Genomic DNA, 19,412 nt, shown 5'->3' on the forward strand with positions numbered 1-19,412 from the left:
CCTTCACATATAAGCTGATGGGATCTGAGCTCGCGGTGACTGACCAAGAAAGAGATCTTGGGGTTGTGGTGGACACCTTGATGAAAAAGACAATCCGGTGTGCGGCGGATGTGAAAAACGCAAATTCTGTATTAGGCGTAAGGAATTGAGAATAAAACTGCCAATATCATACTGCCCCTGCCCTACTTTATGGAATGCCTTCCTGAGAAAGGACTGCCAAGTACCTACTTCGTTATCTTTTCAGCATTTGCCAAGCCACTTTTTATTCTCTGAGGCCTTTTAACCCTCTATATTTCTGATGCTATGTCACAGTTTTAAGTATCTTTGATCTTTCTAGATCTCCCTGTAATGCCAGTTTTGCCCTCTGCCGCTTTTAACTGGTTGCTGCTTTTAATTGTTTGTTTCATTGTGCCGTTTCTGTTTTATATGTGGATTTCGGATTGTATTCTTGTTGTTTTTTATTGTACATCACCCTGGGAGCTCTTAGCAATAGAGCAACTAATAAATCTTAGAAATAAATAAATTCATTACAATTAAATAAATACTAGAGCACAACGCGTGAAAGGCATTTCTTCCTCCAGATCACACTTCCACATTAGAATCATAGAATCATAGAATCATAGAATAGCAGAGTTGGAAGGGGCCTACAAGGCCATCGAGTCCAACCCCCTGCTCAATGCAGGAATCCACCCTAAAGCACCCCTGACAGATGGTTGTCCAGCTGCCTCTTGAAGGCCTCTAGTGTGGGAGAGCCCACAACCTCCCTAGGTAGCTGATTCCACTGTCGCACTGCTCTAACAGTCAGGAAGTTTTTCCTGTTGTCCAGCTGGAATCTGGCTTCCTTTAACTTGAGCCCGTTATTCCGTGTCCTGCACTCTGGGAGGAGTGCGAGAAGAGATCCTGGCCCTTCTCTGAGAGACAACCTTTCAAGTATTTGAAGAGTGCTCTCATGTCTCCCCTCCATCTTCTCTTCTCCAGGCTAAACATGCCCAGTTCTTTCAGTCTCTCTTCATAGGGCTTTGTTTCCAGACCCCTGACTATGTTGAGATATACTGTATTTCCATTAAAGTTCTAATAATTATTTATAAATTTGCACATGTAAATTAGCACATGCAAATTTTAGGCAAATCACCATTCTTTTCTTCTTCTTTGCTGATGTGTTTCCTCTTTTTCGGCTGTAAGAGTCAAGCTGGCATTTGAGCCCGAAATGCAAAATGGTTCCCTAAAGAAATCTGCCAAATTTCATTTCAGCCTTTCAGCCTTCAACTGTATTGTTGTAACACACAACCTCAACCCCAGAACAACAAACCCAACCAAGCTGAGTTTAACAAATAGTCCGATTTCAATTGGTCAAATATGTGTATAATGGCTATGCATGTTTCATGACCTTTTCTACATGAGACTGTTAATCGCTGTATCTACTTTTGGTTAGGATCCAAGCTCTCTACACCAAGACCTTTTCCTTTGCTGCTACATAACCTCTAGGTGGTGCTGTGCTACAGCTGAACCTTGCAATTACACAAGTATAAAAATACTTTTTCTTTCGCTCTAAGAAATAATACTCCATCTTCTTCACTCTAAAAAAAAGGGAAAGTACTCTTTAAAAAACAGAAGTGAAACTCAAGGATCACGGCATTGTGTAAAGAACGTGAGTATGAAATCGTGAGCACACAATAAATGCCTCATGCAGAAAAGCTCTATGTAGCAATCTAAGAGTTGTAGCCTCCACTCCACTCCACACAAACACAACCATGCATCCACACTTAGCATAGTAACTTCTAATTTTGCATTGCTGCTGTTTTTGTCTGGTTGAGCTTTTATATTGTATTTTATATTATGGTTTTATATTGTTGTTTTATACTTTGAATGTTTTTAATTTTTGTGAACCACCCAGAGAGCTCCGGCTATTGGGCGGTATAGAAATGTAATAAATAAATAAATAAATCCAAACAAATTCATGCACAGACCAACTACTAAATAGCAGAAATGTCGACACTTATTATTTAACATCACCTCTCCCACCCCGGTCCCATGTGCTTTTAGAATTAAGCATGGTCAAATGCCACCTGAATCGAAATTCAACCCATTGTTTTTGGCATCTGTTCTTATCCAGCCAATTACAGCAAAACATCAGCAATTTGAAAAGCATATTCATTTGATTCAAAGCTGCTGCACGAATTGCCTAGCTGCTCTCAAAGAGGACTCTCTTTGGATGAGTGTGCTCTCCTTCAAGGTACAGCAAAATGTGAATAATACCATCACCATGTGATACGTCTCCTAAATTTGCTTTGGGCTAATTCTCTTCTCTGAAAGACACAGAAAAGATCGCAATAGGCTGCAGAGGCTTGTAAGTTTGATGCCATTTATGCTGAAATGACAGAGGCAGGGAGGGCGGAGGGACAGCAACCAATCCCATGCAGATTGCTTCAACTTTCTCCTTTACTAGCAACACAGCTTGAATTAAATCTTTCAGATTTAGCTTCAGCTACAGAGGGACAAATCAGTCTAGTTTGAGTTTGTGTCTCAGGCCTTAGCTAGACCAGGCTATATCCCAAGGAGAACCCCGGGATCATCCCTGTGCATCCAGATGATGCACAGGGGACCCCAGAATCAGGGAGGGATCATCCCTCCCTTGCCCCAGGATATATCCCTCCCCTTTGGGCCCGCTTATTCCATGGTCTCAGGCTGAGCCCAAGACCGTGGAACGCGTGGCCCATTTCCGCAGCTTGACCCCACTCCGCACAACAACTCTTGCGGAGCTGGGAGCCGAGCATGGGACGCAGCACTCCTCAGGAGCACTGTGCCCATTGGGGTTAGGGTAGGGGGAGTGGGGAAACCAAATTAAATTTAAAAAAGGACTTAACTTTAGTGCAGGAGCATTCGTGCGCTACGTCCTCTTTCTAAAATAAAAAAATGGCAGGCGCGACGTCTCTCTTCCTTTATGTGTAAACGAGGGAGAGATCTCACGTTAATGCAACGCAAGATCTCCCCTCCTCTCTACCTCTATAAAGGTAGGTCTAGTTAAGACCTCAGTTTCTCACGCAGGCAGTCACGATCCACATCAGCCTGGATTTCTTCTTAAAGCACAAACATTTGTGTTTATTTTCCTATGCAATTTTTCATAACACGCCTGTTCTTCTATACAATGTTCTCACATATACACACTTTGCTATGCAGTATTCACACAGTTTGGAGAAGGGCACAATTTGAAAGCCAACTGAGTTCTGATCCATATTAGTCTGGGAAGTATGAATTGCATCAGATTGTTTAAAAATGCAGGACGAAAGGTATTTGTCTTCATCAACAGCCTCAACCCATAGAGTGTTATGTGGATCATTTCTAGAGTTATGCACATCTTTCTTTGACTACTCCAGGGAGCCACATCCTGTTTCTGTGCATCAACTGGGGCAGGGTCTACACTGCTGCTTTAAAACAGTTTATTACAGTAGTGACAACTGCTGGGGCCCAGGACACATGCCATAGACCTTTTTCAAACCATTTTCAAAGTATCATATCCTGCTTGGTGTAGATCTGGAATCAATCTCTCACGCCGTCTGTGGTCAAACTAAGAACAACACTTGAGTGATCTTCAGGATGAAGAAGGCTCCAGAGTTGGGGAGGAAGCATAGCTCTGAATGCTTTTCTTGTGGCCGTTGTTGTTCTAGTTTGGCCCACACTTGTCCTGCCTCAAAGATCAGAGAAAGTATACCTGTTTCTAGTGGACAAGCAATAGGTGAAAGCAGTTGTGGGCTTGGTAGAAGAATCTTATTATTATTATTATTATTATTATTATTATTTATTTATTTATTTATTTATATAGCACCATCAATGTACATGGTGCTGTACAGAGTAAAACAGTAAATAGCAAGACCCTGCCGCATAGGCTTACAATCTAATAAAATCATAGTAAAACAATAAGGAGGGGAAGAGAATGCAAACAGGAACAGGGTAGGGTAAGCAGGCACAGGGTAGGGAAAAACTAACAGTAGAAAGTAACAGTAGAAGTCTGCACAACATCAAGTTTTAAAAGCTTTAGGAAAAAGAAAAGTTTTTAGTTGAGCTTTAAAAGCTGTGGTTGAACTTGTAGTTCTCAAATGTTCTGGAAGAGCGTTCCAGGTGTAAGGGGCAGCAGACGAAAATGGACGAAGCCGAGCAAGGGAAGTAGAGGCCCTTGGGCAGGCGAGAAACATGGCATCAGAGGAGCGAAGAGCACGAGCGGGGCAATAGTGTGAGATGAGAGAGGAGAGATAGGAAGGAGCTAGACCGTGAAAAGCTTTGAAGGTTAACAGGAGAAGTTTATATTGGATTCTGAAGTGAATTGGAAGCCAATGAAGAGATTTCAGAAGCGGAGTAACATGGTCGGAGCGGCGAGCCAAGAAGATGATCTTTGCGGCAGAGTGGTGAACAGAAACCAACGGACTGATGTGAGAAGAAGGAAGGCCAGAGAGAAGAAGGTTGCAGTAGTCCAACCGTGAAATAACCAGTGCATGAACAAGCGTCTTGGCAGAAGAGACAGACAAAAATGATCGAATCCTGGCAATATTATACAGGAAAAATCGACAAGATTTAGCTACTGCCTCAATATGTGGAATAAAGGAGAGCGAGGAGTCGAAGATAAAGCCAAGGCTACGAGCTTCCTTGACCGGAGTAAGCGTAACATCATTGACAGTAAGAGAGAATGAGAGATGAGGAGAAGGTTTAGGAGGAAAAACAAGCAATTCAGTCTTTGCCATGTTAAGCTTCAAGCGACGATGAAGCAGCCAAGCTGAGATATCTGAAAGACATGCCAAGATACGATCGTGAACATCAGGAGAAAGTTCTGGAGATGACAGATATAGTTGTGTATCATCGGCGTACAGATGATATTGGAGGCCATGAGATTGAATAAGCTTGCCCAAGGGCAACATGTATAAGGAAAACAACAACAGGCCAAGCACCGAGCCTTGCGGAACCCCTACTGAAAGGGGAAAGGAGGAAGACGAGCTGCCATTGGTCATAGTTGGAAAACAAAGGGCTAGTCTAGGTGAGTGATTAAAAACATACAATCTGGGCATTCATTTCCATTCAAAAGAAAATAGCAAACACCTTACAGATTTACTTTTTAAAAATCTTATATAATTTAAACTCAGGAGATAATTGATCATCCCTTTTTTTATTGCCTTTTCATCGACCGATTCTCATGAAACACACTTCACTGGAAAGATATTGATATGCAGATTCCACAAACAACAACGTGTTTTGCTATAATTTAGTCAGGAGTTTATTTATGTCCATAACACTTTTTTTTTCTTTTTTAGAATCAGGCTATCTTCCATAACAACATACTGTAAAGTTTTATTTTCAATATAAAAAAGTCAAGTATAATTAAACAAACATAATTGCAAAATCAAATATGAACACCAAAAACGTCTCTGTACACCTTTATAAATACAAGTGTAGGCAAAAGTATAATGATATGACAGGTAACATGCAGCCTATAAACAAATCATGAAGTGATTAAGAGACATTTACAGTTAAAAGTAACCCAATCAAAGTTTAACCAGAGAGCTCCAGCTATTGGGCAGTATAGAAATTTAATAAATAAATAAATAAATAAATAAATAAATAAATATTGCTCAGAAAGAAAGTCTCTAAGCTGTTAAATTTAACAAAATAACGTTTATAAGTCTCTGTATGCCTTTAAAACAGCTGCAGGCAAAACCCACAATGATATGCCAATAAAACATGGCCTGTAAACAAATCATGAAGGAATTAAGAGACACCTACAGTTAAAAGTAACTCAGTCAATGTTTAGTTTTATTATATTTAATTTTGTTTGTGGGTAACCAATTGGCTGTATACGATTAAACCATAATTAAATCAATTCAATCAAAGCTGGCCAAGTTTCCCTCAAAATGCCTCTTTTTCTTATGACCTTACCGTCTATTTGCAAAAGAAGGCTCTTGAATACACTCAGATATCATCGCACTGATGCAGTCACAATGTGGACAGGGACACATACTCGAATGAACATTTTGAATGCATGCTCCAGTGGAAGACGTGCAGGTAAAAGGTATCCACAAGTACATGCCAATCTCCATTTCAATGTGCATCGGATATGGATCTATGGTTCCTGAACCAGCAGAAGAGAACTTCCTGTTCCAGTTCAACCTCGCTCAAGCCACATGGTCTTCCTGAGTTCTGGTGTATTCCTGTACCCTCAGTTGACGTTCAGCCCTGATGCCTGACTTCCTCTTCAGTCCTGCCTCCCAGTTTGTCCTTTGGTTTGCCTTGCTTTCACATCTTGACTCTTGTTTTGTCCCAGGGCTCCTGGCTGACCTCAGGCCGTTACTCCACATTGAGCAGGGGGTTGGACTCGATGGCCTTGTAGGCCCCTTCCAACTCTGCTGTTCTATGATTCTATGATACCCACACGGCCCAGCCCTGACCTGCTTCCCATGTCCCTTCCTGAGAAATGAGGGCAGAGAAAGAATGGTGCCACATTTCCATCCCCGCCGTTCCACTCAGCGCGATTGTTTCTGCAGAAAAGCGGCAAGTTGCCTTCTCCAGGGTTGCTGGCTTAATCAATCACGGCGAAGCTCCGGCAGGCAAGAAGCAGGGAAGTGCTCCACTGTGGCGCATCCAACATGCTGCCGGGTCCCCTCCAAAGGGGCCTAATTCATCACTCCCTTAACCACAGGACCGGGGGCAGGCATTTTATTATAAAATGGAAATAAATAAATAAAATGGTGCTCATCTTCGGAAGTGCCCGTGGTGCTCGCATGCGGGCACATTTCTGGAGCTGGTGGCTGCGTTCACCCTTCGTACCCAACTCCTGCTTGAAATCAGGGAAGGCCCAAACAGCCATGGTTAAGAAATGGATGCTGGCAGCCGAGGATTCTTACATTTTGCATGTGATATTTTATTCCTGAACATGCTGAGCTTCATAAAAAATGAATCCATCCAACTCTCGGTTATGTAGCACACGGGGGAGACGGGATCTAAACCTCTATTCTCTTTTCCCAGTTTCTGACGAAGGGCGTGAGATTCGGCTGTTCTTCTTGGACACCCTGCCACTGGTGCATTTGCTGCTGAAGTGGCAGCGGCCCCCATGGTGGTAGTTTTAGCTCCCACCACAATACAAAGGCTCCTGTCGCCAGCAAGAGCCATTTCAACAGGCAGTGCTGAGGGAAATGAAAGGGAGAGCAGGGATATGCCACCAGCCCTGCTAAAAGAACCAATGTCTTCCCTCTTCCCTCCCTGTTCCCCTTTCCTTTGACATCGTGTCCTTTTAGATTGCAAGCCTGCGGGCAGGGCTGCCTTGTTGAACAGGTTCTATATAAGCAGCTTTGGGAGCCTTTTTGGCTCAGGAGTGGCATAGAAGTATTTCAAATACAGAAATACCGGCACCATATGGGGTAATGACAGCAGAGGAAAAGGTGAGGGTGCAAACATGGCTAGGGGGGCAGGCAGCCTGTGATCTGCGCACCGAAGCCCACATGTGGTTTGCGGCCTGCGCGTTGCCCATCTGTATTCTAAACCCAGACATGCCACAGATTTCTGTAGAGTTTGGAAGCAGTGTGGGCACAAAAGGAAGGGAGGTGTGAGCCAGTGTGGGGCAGGGAGTTCAGGTGCCCTCCTGGCCCTGGCTACTTGAAAACGGACCCCCAGGTCCACTCACACAGGTCCATCCTCCTTATGGCAGGGATTTGACCCTCTTTCAGCCTTTTAGGGGGCTGCACAAAAGCCCAGAAACACCCTCCCCCCAATGATTGGTTGTTGGAAGAAAGGGGGTATGGTGTTCTGGGAACTCTGGGGGGCCTGGATTTGGCTCCCCAGCCAGGCATGAAGTTCAGCAACACATCTGGATTTGTATGAGTCCAACCTGTGGGTTCTGCAGGTTTTTCTGAGTCATGCGGATTCCACAGACTAGCAGACTATTTTTCCACTTTGGGAGGGAAGGGTGCTAATGTGCATTAGCCCTGATTTGCTTCACTCATGCGCAATTGCACAAGAGCAGGAATTTGCTCAAAGAGAACAAAATTCTGGTCTTAAAAAATCAGATTCCATCAATGAGTGGATGATAGGATGAAAGACAATCCATGAAACAGAGGTGGAATGGATTTAACAAAATTCATACATCCCAACTGTAAACAAGGAGGTTCCATTGCTGTTGCGTGATGGGTAGCCACTTCACAGGTCCAGCCTCTGTGGATGTGTGCAGTTTTAAAGGCATTGAAGGCAGGGGTGGTCTTCTGGCAGTGAAATCCATAGGCAAACGATGCAGTAAACGTGCAGTAAAACACAAGGTCACACACATCCCTTCAAGGCTAGAGAAGTCTCTGCTGTTCTGCATTCAGATGACCTCTCCCCCCATTTCTGTCCCCTTCTCAGCTTTAAACGTGGGTTTGCAGTGTCGCCACTGCCACTGGTTTGCTTCAGGAATGGCAGAGGCATCAGGTAGTCTGGCGCATGACAAGCGCATAGATCAAGAGCATCGTGTTCCCCAATAATGCCACATGGTATGTGTTTTAATGCTCCCCCCTCCCAGAACCCAGCTAAATTTAGCTAACTGCGATTTATCTGGCTGCATTTCATGGAAAATAAACAACAACAAAAAGTCTCATTATGGCTGCTGCATAAAATCTTCCTCATATATATTTAATAGGATCATTTTTTCTATCCCCCACCCTGCCCCAACCCTGTTTCTCATTACCCACAGCTGAAGAGGCTTGTGTGTGAGAAGCTGTAGAGAAAAACAAGGTCTGACTTTAAGATTGTAAGCTCCTTGAGGACAGGGGATCACCCCATCACGCTCAAAACAATGAGGCCCCATGATGGGCACTGAAGAAATTGCAACTACGATGAGTGTTGTGCACCAAGGAGCAGCGTAGACTGCAACACCGCCCTAATATAGGGGACTTTTTTCCTGGATTTGAATTGCAACCCACTTTGGGGGGCCAGTCTCAACTGGGAAAGAGGGCTATCAATATCTATGATTTATTATTGCTGCATTATTATTATTATTATTATTATTAGTAGTAGTAGTAGTAGTAGTAGTAGTAAAGCTTTGGTTACAACAAGCATAATAAAACAATGCTAAAACAAATCATACATGCAAAGTCAGAAATTTTGCTCTATACATTTGGGCTGTAAGAGTGAAGTTGGCCAGTGCCAATATGACAGTCTTGTTAGTGCATGTAAACAAAAAGTATATTCTTTCTGAATCAGACCAACTGGACTTATTCACAAAAAACCATTATTATTATTATTATTATTATTATTATTATTATTATTATTATTTCTGTACCACTCATAACTGAAGTTCTCTCTGGGCAGTTTACAACAATGGATAAAATATGCAAAATATAGCTTAATAAAAATAGTCTACATTTTTTAACATAGAAAAAGTAAAACAATGTAAGGAAAGGAAAGGAACCTCTTGTGCAAAGCACTTGAGTCATTGCTGACTCCTAGAGGAACGCCTGCTTTCGCTGACATTTTCTTGCCAGGCCTTATAGCGGGGTGGTTTGCCGTTGCCTTCCCTGGCCGTTATTACCTTTCCCCCAGCTAACTGGGTACTCATTTTACCAACCTCGGGAGGACGGAAGGCTGAGTCAACCCGAGCCGGCTGCCTGAAACCAGCTTCCGCTGGGATCGAACTCAGGCCGTGGGGAGAGTTTCAGCTGCAGAAACTGCTGCTTTACCACTCTGAGCCATACGAGGCTCTAAAACAATGTAAATGACTAAAAAATAAAACAATGTTTCCCCTCCACCCCTAATCAACCTGTTCTAAAACAGCAGACATAGGCCATAGCTAGGCGGAGCTTTATCCCGGGGTGATCCCCAGGATCGTCCCTGTGCGTTCATATCATGCACAGGGGATCCCAGGATCAGGGAGGGATGAGCCCTCCCTTGCCCTGGGATCTTGCCCTCCCCTTTAGGCCCGGTTTTTCCACAGTCTCGGGCTGAGCCAGAGACCATGGAACTTGTGGCTGGGCACCGCGGTTTGTCCCAGCTCCTTGCGATTCCTTGCGAGGAGCCAGGACCCGTGCACGGGGCGCAGCGCTCCTCAGGAGCACTGTGCCCATCGGGGGTGGGGTGGGGGAGCGGGGAAAGTAATTATTTTTAAAAAAAATTACTTACCTTTTGTGCACGAGCGTTCGTGCGCTGCTGTCCCCTTAAGAAGAAGAAAAGAAAATGGCGGGTGTGATGCCGCTACCTCTGAGGTTGTCGGGTGCCGCATGTGTACTGACGGGGAGATCTCGCGATAAAAATATTGCGGGATCTTCACCCCTCCACCCCACTAGACCACTAGGTCTAGCTAAGGCCAGAGATGCTTCATCATATATCATTAAATGCCTGGAAATAGAGAGTAGTCTTTACCTGGTGCCGGAAAGATGACACCATAATGCCACGACCATGAAACTTAATACACTGAAACCTGAGATACAGACTAAGGGGGCCCTAAGAGTGTGCCATGTCAGTGTTACTTTGTTTTTAAAACACATTGATTTTAATTAATTTAAATGTGTCCATGTGCTTGAAGTCCGCAGTAACAACTTCAGCCACTTAGGGGGAGATGCTTTGCCGTCTGCGCAGTTTGAAGGCAAGGGAGATTAGGCGGCCGAGGGACTGAGCTATAGCCCTGCCCACTGCTGTGGGGCAGCCCCCCTTCCCCAGAGGGGATGGAGTGGACAGACAGACACCTCCCTTGAAAGTCTCTAACGGAGCACCATGGCCTAGGGGTGCCAGCAGACATGGATCCATTCAGATGAGACAGGAACAACATGTCCTACTCTGTCAGCTGCGTAAGTTTGCTTGAAGATTTTGCTGTGTCGAACTAAGGGCCATTCCAAGCCATGCAAAGGGTCCGTTTGCTGGGGTTTTATTGCTTTAAATTGTTGTACGCTACTCTGATGGCTTCTTAGCAAGTAAGGCGGTATATAAATGTTAGTAGTGAATAAGAAAGAAAGAAAGAAAGAAAGAAAGAAAGAAAGAAAGAAAGAAAATAGTGATCAAGAAATAAATTTTAGGGCCACCTCTGGGTGTTTGTGTTCACATATGAGAAGCTGAGATCCATACTTTAGCTGCAGTATCAGAGCCAATCCCCCGCTGCCTGCTCAATACATAAGAGAATGAGACATAAGAACATCAGAAGAGCCCTGCTAGGTCAAACCAAGGCCATAGCTAGACCTAAGGTTTATCCCTAGATCATCCAGGGTTCAAACCTGTTCATCTAGGTGACACACAGGGGATCCAGTGCTCAGGCAGGGGCGAACCCTGGATGATCCCAGGATAAACCTTAGGTCTAGCTGTGGCCCAAGAGTCCATCTAGTCCAGCATTCTGTTCACACAGTGGCTGACCAGCTGCTCACAGGCAAGTGTCTCTCTCAGCACAACCAGTTTCTCTCTCACCATCATACCAAAACACAATACAGAGATCCAAGTCCCTGTTGACCACGTTCATTGGGGCCTTCTGCATCGCTACTCGAAAAGGTCCGTCCCTTCTGAAATGGGATTCACATATCGGGCAAGAAAATAATAGGAGAGGAAGTCACGGCAGCGCCATCTATTGGCAGCTTGATGGTACACAGCACGGATGCGAAGTCCAGCCAGGCCTTTTGCTCCCTGGAAGTCTCTGGCAAACACTCTGTGTTCGGGAAACACTGGGCTGGAGGCTGGGGAATCCCTCTGACACCTTCTTGTACTAGAAGCCTAGCTTGCGCAAATATGCATTAGTAGAAGTGCACATTTGCAAACTCCCCCCCTCCCAAGTAATAAACAAACAAACCCACAAATCTGCAGAATTCATATAACTTGGGGAAAGCTGCAGAATCTACAGGTCGGATCATAGAAATCCAAACCGTTGGAATCCATTGCGGATTTCTCTGACATCCAAGAGGACTGGGTGGGGCCCACTGGGTTTTGGTTCTGCACCTCTGCTGTGAACTATTATTTGCGGGGTGGGAAGTTTAATAAAAGATTAGTGCATCAGAAAAGGTGCACAGAAGAGTGAGAACAGTTGCTGTCCTCTCCAATTTTGCAGTCTCGCAAATCCTGAACAATGGATTAGAGGGAACTGCACTGGCTGCCTATTCGCTACCGGGCCAAGTTTAAGGTTCTGGTACTTGTGTACAAAGCCCTAAACAACTTGGGACCAGGATACCTGAGAGAGCGCCTTCTCCCTTACCAACCTGCCCAGTCACTGAGGTCATCCGAGGGCCTGCTCCTGGTGGTTCCACCTAGATCCATCCTCCGATTGGAATCCACCAGGGGAAGAGCCTTCAGCGTGGTGGCCCCCCACCTGTGGAATGCCCTGCCTCTGGAGGCCAGGCAGGCGCCAACCTTGTACTCCTTTCGGCGCCTCCTGAAAACATCTTTATTCCAAGAAGCCTTTCTCTAACATGCAGCCTTGGATTTCTGTTTTTGCTTCTTTTTAAATTTTGTTTTAACTGTTTTTATTCTGTTTTTATTTTCATTTTACCTTGTACACCGCTCTGAAATTTTTCAATGGGGAGCAGTATATAAATATTCTAAATAAATAAATAAATTACTAACGTGATTCCGAATTGGGCCCATGTGCTGGCCATTTACACCTACTGTCATGCTATAGTGAAACCAAATCAGCTTCTTTCCAAACAAAAACAAATAACTCAACACCCTGTATCGAACACGAAGAACCTCTTTCACTCTCACCATGGTTTCAGTTTCTATCTTTTTTCCTTTCTTGCCCAGGGCAATTTAGGTTACTGGGTACCCAGACGAGCCACACTGTTTATCTGGCAGCGGAGATCACATCTGTGCCGGCTGGCAGTGAGGCAGAACCATCTGTCATTTGGGGCGAGCCGGACGGGATTTGGCAATGAGAGATGAGCTTCCGTAACCAGGTAGGAATCCTGGAATGCTGGTAATGGCCCCGGGCCTCCTCTAATGGGAGAAGCTGCACCTGTCAGACTTCATCCTGCTTAGCAGTTATTAAAAGCACAGCTCCCCACCCCCATTTGGGATGGGGGTTTGTAGCAGTGTGTGTTTGCGTGAGAGAGAAAGAGCATGCTTAAAAACATCATCATTGTTATTATTATTATTATTATTATTATTATTATTATTATTATTTCCCACCTTTTTCCCAATGCTGGGACTCAAGGCAGCTTTACAAATTAAAACATGTACAGTTAAAACAGATAGAAATATACAAAAACTAAAAATATAATTAAACATGCTACAATATTAAAACATTTAAAATTGCAAATATTTTTTGAAAAATCAAATATATAAACAACGCATATAATTCAGCATACTCATATGCCTTAATAGAGTAATCAGCTAATAGCACAATTCTATATATGCGTACTTAGAAGTAAGTCCCATTGAATTCAATGGGGCCTACGCCCAGGTATGCAACTATATAGGACTGTAGCTTAAAGTATCCATTTTAAAATGGCAGCTTTAATGCCTGACTCTGGAATTTTTTAGGTTAATTTGGTTCTGGTATGTCGTTGGAATAAAGAATGAAAAAAGAGAAGCGGAAAGGGGAGATAAAAAAATAAGGATGATGCTACTAGCATTTGTTTATAGAGCTGTACATCAGGCTTACAGAACCTTTTCCAACCCAAGGTCTGAATTTCACTTAGGAGAACCTTCCCAGGACCACACTGCAGTAGTGGGTGGGGCCAAACCCCCAATACACCAAAACTATTAGCATGTTTTAGCATAAAGCTCTTACTGACACATAACTAAGCCTTGAGAGATGGGTTTCCACTTCTTCTTCCTTTAGTATAGAGGGCAAAATGCACAAATGCAAGGAAAGTACTGTGGTCTTGGGGTAATTTGTGGGATTGGAGAAAGAGGCGTGGCCGTCTGAGGAACCACAGCCGGCTGGATTGGAAACCTCAGAGGGGTCAGTTTTGCCCCCTGGGCCTCAGATTCTGCATCCCTGCTGTAAGTTATCTTCCCTTCCTGTCCATTTGTTCATGGGGCTGTTCATGTCGAAGTTCTGGAAACGAGAGGAAATTCTTTGAATTTAGACACAGAATCCATCGGTTAAAGGGTAAAGGTCATGAATCAACTCAAAGCCCTATGAAGAGAGACTGAAAGAACTGGGCATGTTTAGCCTGGAGAAGAGAAGATGGAGGGGAGACGGGATAGCACTCTTCAAATACTTAAAAGGTTGTCACACAGAGGAGGGCCGGGATCTCTTCTCGATCCTCCCAGAGTGCAGGACACGGAATAACGGGCTCAAGTTAAAGGAAGCCAGATTCTGGCTGGACATCAGGAAAAACTTCCTGACAGTTAGAGCAGTGCGACAGTGGAATCAGTTACCTAGGGAGGTTGTGGGCTCTCCCACACTAGAGGCCTTCAAGAGGCAGCTGGACAACCACCTGTCAGAGATGCTTTAGGGGTGGATTCCTGCTTTGAGCAGGGGGTTGGACTCGATGGCCTTTGGAAGCCCCATCGTGTCCGCCTTTTGTTTGTTTGTTTGTTTAAAGAGGCCACTGCGCAGGAACGCTCAAGCGGCAATGGTAAGTATATATATTTTTAGAGAATTATGTCGCTACTCCCCCCCGCCCCAATCTCCCCCCCGTCCTGATCTCCCCCCCCCCTGCCCTGAGGAGCACTGTACCCCGTCCGCCGCTTTTCCCGGCTACTCGCGAGTAATTGCAGTAGCCGGGAAAAGTGGCGGAACGGTCTACACACTCCCGGTCTCAGGCTCAGCCCGAGGCCATGGGAAATACCGGGCTACAACTGGAGCCTGTTACCCCAGGGCAAGAGAGGGTTGACCCCTGCCTGAATCTGGGATACCCTGTGCGTCATCTGGACGCACAGGGGCGAGCCCGGGGTTCACCCGGGGCTAACCCATGGTCTAGCAAAGGTCATAAACTGCTTGGTGTAGATCTGGCCCAACACATCTGGGGAGCAGTAGTTTGGGTAATGCTGGCTTAGCCCGGTGCTAAGCCAGGGCCAAGTGCCTTCTTAAGCTAAGTGGAACTATGGTAGAACCAAGGAAGATGAGGCAACTCTTCCGACTTCCAGCCTTCTTTCTACGACTTGCCACATGGGACAGCAGAACGGCCGATCAAGAGACCGCTAATTCATAACAAACCGCTTTCTCAGAAACATTCAAAATAATAAAAAGAGAATGTAGAGTTTTCAGGCCTTGCTGAAGCTCCGTGGCTGTGCGTGTAACGCCAGTCAGCAGCAGAGGCTGCAATAGTTAACCCAAAAGAGCGGCATGTCAGCAAAATACCCTCTTGACTGTGATTGGAGGGGGATGTGAATAAAAGACTGCACCAAATCGTGGAGTTGCAAGCGGCCTTCTGCTCCCCTCCTCAGTTGTTTCAGAACTGCAAATATGCCTTCTCCCCAAAGCTGCATTGTTCACAGAATTTAATGCTCTAAAACTCGGTCTCGTTTGAGCTGAAGTAAATCCTGAAAAGGCTCAAGGTGGCATATATATATATATATATATATATATATATATATATATATATATCCCCTTTAATAAGGAAGAAAAAGACCTGCCTCCATAAATCCGTAGAATGTTGCATTTCTTCCCCTTGCTTTTTAAGTGCTTGCATGACTAATAAGGTGTGACATGGCTAAGATTTGCAAGCATTCTTTTCTGTAACATAAGTTCTTCTAGCTGACAAAAAAAAAGAAAAGAAAAAAGGCTAAATTTAGATACCTGGAGCAAACAAGAGCCTTCCAAGCGAGTGAAGGCTTACAGACTCAAATTGGTTGTGACATGCTGGTGTGCCAACATACGTAAGTCCACCTAACCCCTTGTTCTCGGCATCATTGGCAAAGTCAAAGGCTGTCTGAGCAAAAGCACCTTGCCAAATGCATTCCTCCACCACCGCCCTGGGTTACCTGTTCTGCTATCCTGCTGCTGTTGCTGCTGCTAACAGTAGTGTCCAGCATCCACAGCTCTGAATGGGGCATATCAACATTTGGAGCAAGATTGGGAAACCAGTCACCCATCTTGAATACAGTAAGCAAATAAAATAAATAAAAAATCTTATTGGATTCCAAGTCCCATTAGCACCAGCCAGCTTAGATAATTAGCCAGGAAGATGGGCACTGTAGTGCAAAAATGTCTGGAGGACCACAGGTTTCCGATCCCTGGTTTACAGCTGGATTGCTTTCAGTACCCCTCTGCTGGAGGCAAGCAAGATGGGCTTGACCAGATACAAAAGAGGGCAGGGCTCCTGCAGCTTTAACTGTTTGGATGAAGAGGGAATTTCACCAGGGCTGGATCTACACTACTGCTTTAAAGCGCTTTATAACAGTTTTATAGCGCTTTATAACTGTTTTAGAGCACTTTAAAGCAGTAGTGTAGATCCTGCCCAGGTTCTCCATATATACAAATGACACCTGCTGAACTTCCCTTTTCTATACAACTGTTAAAGATACAGGAGCCCTGTCCTCCTTTCTGTAGAATCACCCTACTCAAAATCATCGAGCCGGCACTGATGAGAAGACACCAGCCTCCTGCCGTAACAAGTAGTTCAACCCTGAGAGCTGCAGCACCAGAAAGGAACCAACAAAGCCAAGTGCGCATTCCCAGAGTTAGAGAAACTTGCTCCTGTTATCTTTGGCATGATGCAACGGGGGTTCAGAAGGCCAACATTTCATCTTGTTCCCAGTTTAGAAATGCTGCTTTTAATTAATAAACAATGTCTTCTCAAACAAAGAAGAAAGGCGCGTTTGAGCGGCTGCCACTCAAAGGGGGTCTTTGTTTTTTAATTACCCTGCTGTAGAGGTGCGTCTTAGGTGCCAAATGCAACCTGCGTTGTTCTTCAGCTACCACAAAGGAATTCATCAGTGTAAAACACAATGACACGTAATTAATAGGGAGATGGAAGCATTCAGGCTAGGCTGGTAGGTGCTGGGAGGGCGTCAGCAGACGTACCACTGTTCACGATGTTAGATTGCCACCTGCTCGTTAAGAGTGAGGAGGAGGAGGAGGAGGAGGAGGAGGAGGAGGGGCACAACGAAGTTACCTGAGAGAATGAAAGTGTCAAGATCTGGAGTGGGAGTGAGCTGTGAAATGGCTAGAGAGTCAGGCAAATCTGTCATTTTCATGTTCCGAATCTTAAATTCGGTTCATTCCAAATTGAGATGATGATGATGATGATGATGGTGATGATTTAAAAAGGGATTTTGCATCAGAATTTGTAAGTATTTCTGGAGAATTCGTAAGTATTTTTGAGAATTCATAAGCGTTTCCCAAATGCGTGCCTTTTTGAATGCATTTTGCCTAATATATTATACACACATTTTTGCAACCAATTTTCCTATATAATGCTTAAAATGCTTATTAGGGGAAATAACATTCTTCCTCCTAACATATACATTTTTGTATACATGCTTTAAAGGAGCTTGATTCAAGGTGCTGGTTTTAACCTGTAAAGCCCTACATGGCTCAGGATTGCAATACCTGATGGAGCGCCTCTCCCGACATTTTATTTATTTATTTATTTATTTATTTATTTATTTATTTATTGCACTTATATACCGCTCCCATAGCCAGGGCTCTCTGGGCGGTTTACAGAAATTCTAAAATTAAGATAAAAACGAATATACAAAATTTAAAATTCTGAAACACAGAACATACACACACAAAGCATTAAAAACTGTTAAAAAACTAAACATGTGGGTGATTAAGATGTGCCGCCATATGCCTGGGCAAAGAGGAAAGTCTTAACCTGGTGCCAGAAAGATGGCAGCGTTGGTGCCAGGCGAGCCTCATCAGGGAGATCATTCCATAGTCTGGGGGCCATCACTGTAAAGGCCCTGTCCCTCGTTGCCACACTCTGAGCCTCTCTCGGAGTAGGCACCCGGAGAAGGACCTTAGATGTTGAACGTAGTGACCGGGTATATTCACATCGGGAGAGGCGTTCCATCAGGTATTGTGGTCCCAAGCTGTGTAAGGCTTTATAGGTCAAAACCAGCACCTTGAATTGGGCAGCCAGTGCAAGCGGACCAGAGCAGGTGTTATATGGTCGAACCTTCTGGTTCCTGAAATCAATCTGGCCGCTGCATGAACCGACCGGTACTGTACACTCAGCATCCAGTTCCTCCTCTGGGTGCCTCCTCTGAGGGAGGCTCATAAGGCAACAACAAGAGCGGGGGCCTTCTCAGTGGTGCCCCCCCCCACTGTGGAATGGTCTCCCTGACAAGGCCTGTGAAGGACCTCTGAGTTGTTGCTACGTGATTTTGATGTCTGCCTTCATAGAATCATAGAATAGCAGAGTTGGAAGGGGCCTACAAGGCCATCGAGTCCAACCCCCTGCTCAATGCAGGAATCCACCCTAAAGCATCCCTGACAGATGGTTGTCCAGCTGCCTCTTGAATGCCTCTAGTGTGGGAGAGCCCACAACCTCCCTAGGTAGCTGATTCCTTCTATGTATGCTCTCTTGTGTTCCAAATCTGCTGTGCCAGGCTCGGGTGGGAGGAAGAGAGCTGGTGGCTGCTGGCCAAGGTCGTTCCTGCCCAGAGCCTGTGTAACTCCCACCTCAGCATTATCAGGGTGGCTGGGAAGCTAACTCTCTTCAGCTGTGGGAAAAGAAGGTGGCTCCCGTCCCTGAGGGGAAGGGTTGACAGAAGCCCAGGAAGGGCACCGGTTGGTTAATCAGGGTCATGGAGTTGGAGAGCCAAGGAAGAGATAAAAAGCCCCACGAAGAAGACCCTCCATCTTCCTCGGTGGTGCGTGCGTACGTCAAGTGGGAAGATCAGGTCCGAGGCAACCAGGAGGGGTTTGCTCGGAGTTAGAGAGGTTTTTTATGTTTTAACGTGTGTGGGTATCTTGGAGAAGGCCAGCCATTGTTCCGGCTGGGTGTGGGGACGGATGACTGTTTATTGGGGTAATGGTAGGGTGACCATATGAAAAGGAGGACAGGGCTCCTATATCTTTAACAGTAATATAGAAAAGGGAATTTCAGCAGGTGTCAATTGAAGAGGGTGAAATTCCCTCTTCATCACAACAGTTAAAGCTGCAGAAGCCCTGCCCTCTTTTGCTATCTGGCCACTCTACTACAGCTAGTGTAGCTTTAACTGTTGTGATGAAGAGGGAATTTCACCCTCTTCAATTGACACCTGCTGAATTTCCCTTTTTTACAGTACTGTTAAAGATACAGCAGCCCTGTCCTCCTTTTCATATGGTCACCCTAGGTAATGGCTGAGTGTTAGAGCTTTCACTCACCTTTCTGCATCACTCCCTTTGCCTCATTTCCCTTTTCCCTTTCCCTTTTTAAGAGGCTTTTTACCAACCAAGGCCTTGCGTGTTAGTTTTAGTGATTGCAATAAATTTGCTTTGGTCCCTAAATGTGTGTCTGTGTGTTATTCCCTGAACATCTGGCTTGTCCCGGTTGTGGACAAGGCTAGGGTGGTGGGTTGCCTGGGAGTTCAGGACATTTAGTCCAGGAGCCTAC

Source organism: Elgaria multicarinata, chromosome 16, assembly GCF_023053635.1.
Source record: "Elgaria multicarinata webbii isolate HBS135686 ecotype San Diego chromosome 16, rElgMul1.1.pri, whole genome shotgun sequence".
NCBI classification, from domain to species: domain Eukaryota; kingdom Metazoa; phylum Chordata; class Lepidosauria; order Squamata; family Anguidae; genus Elgaria; species Elgaria multicarinata.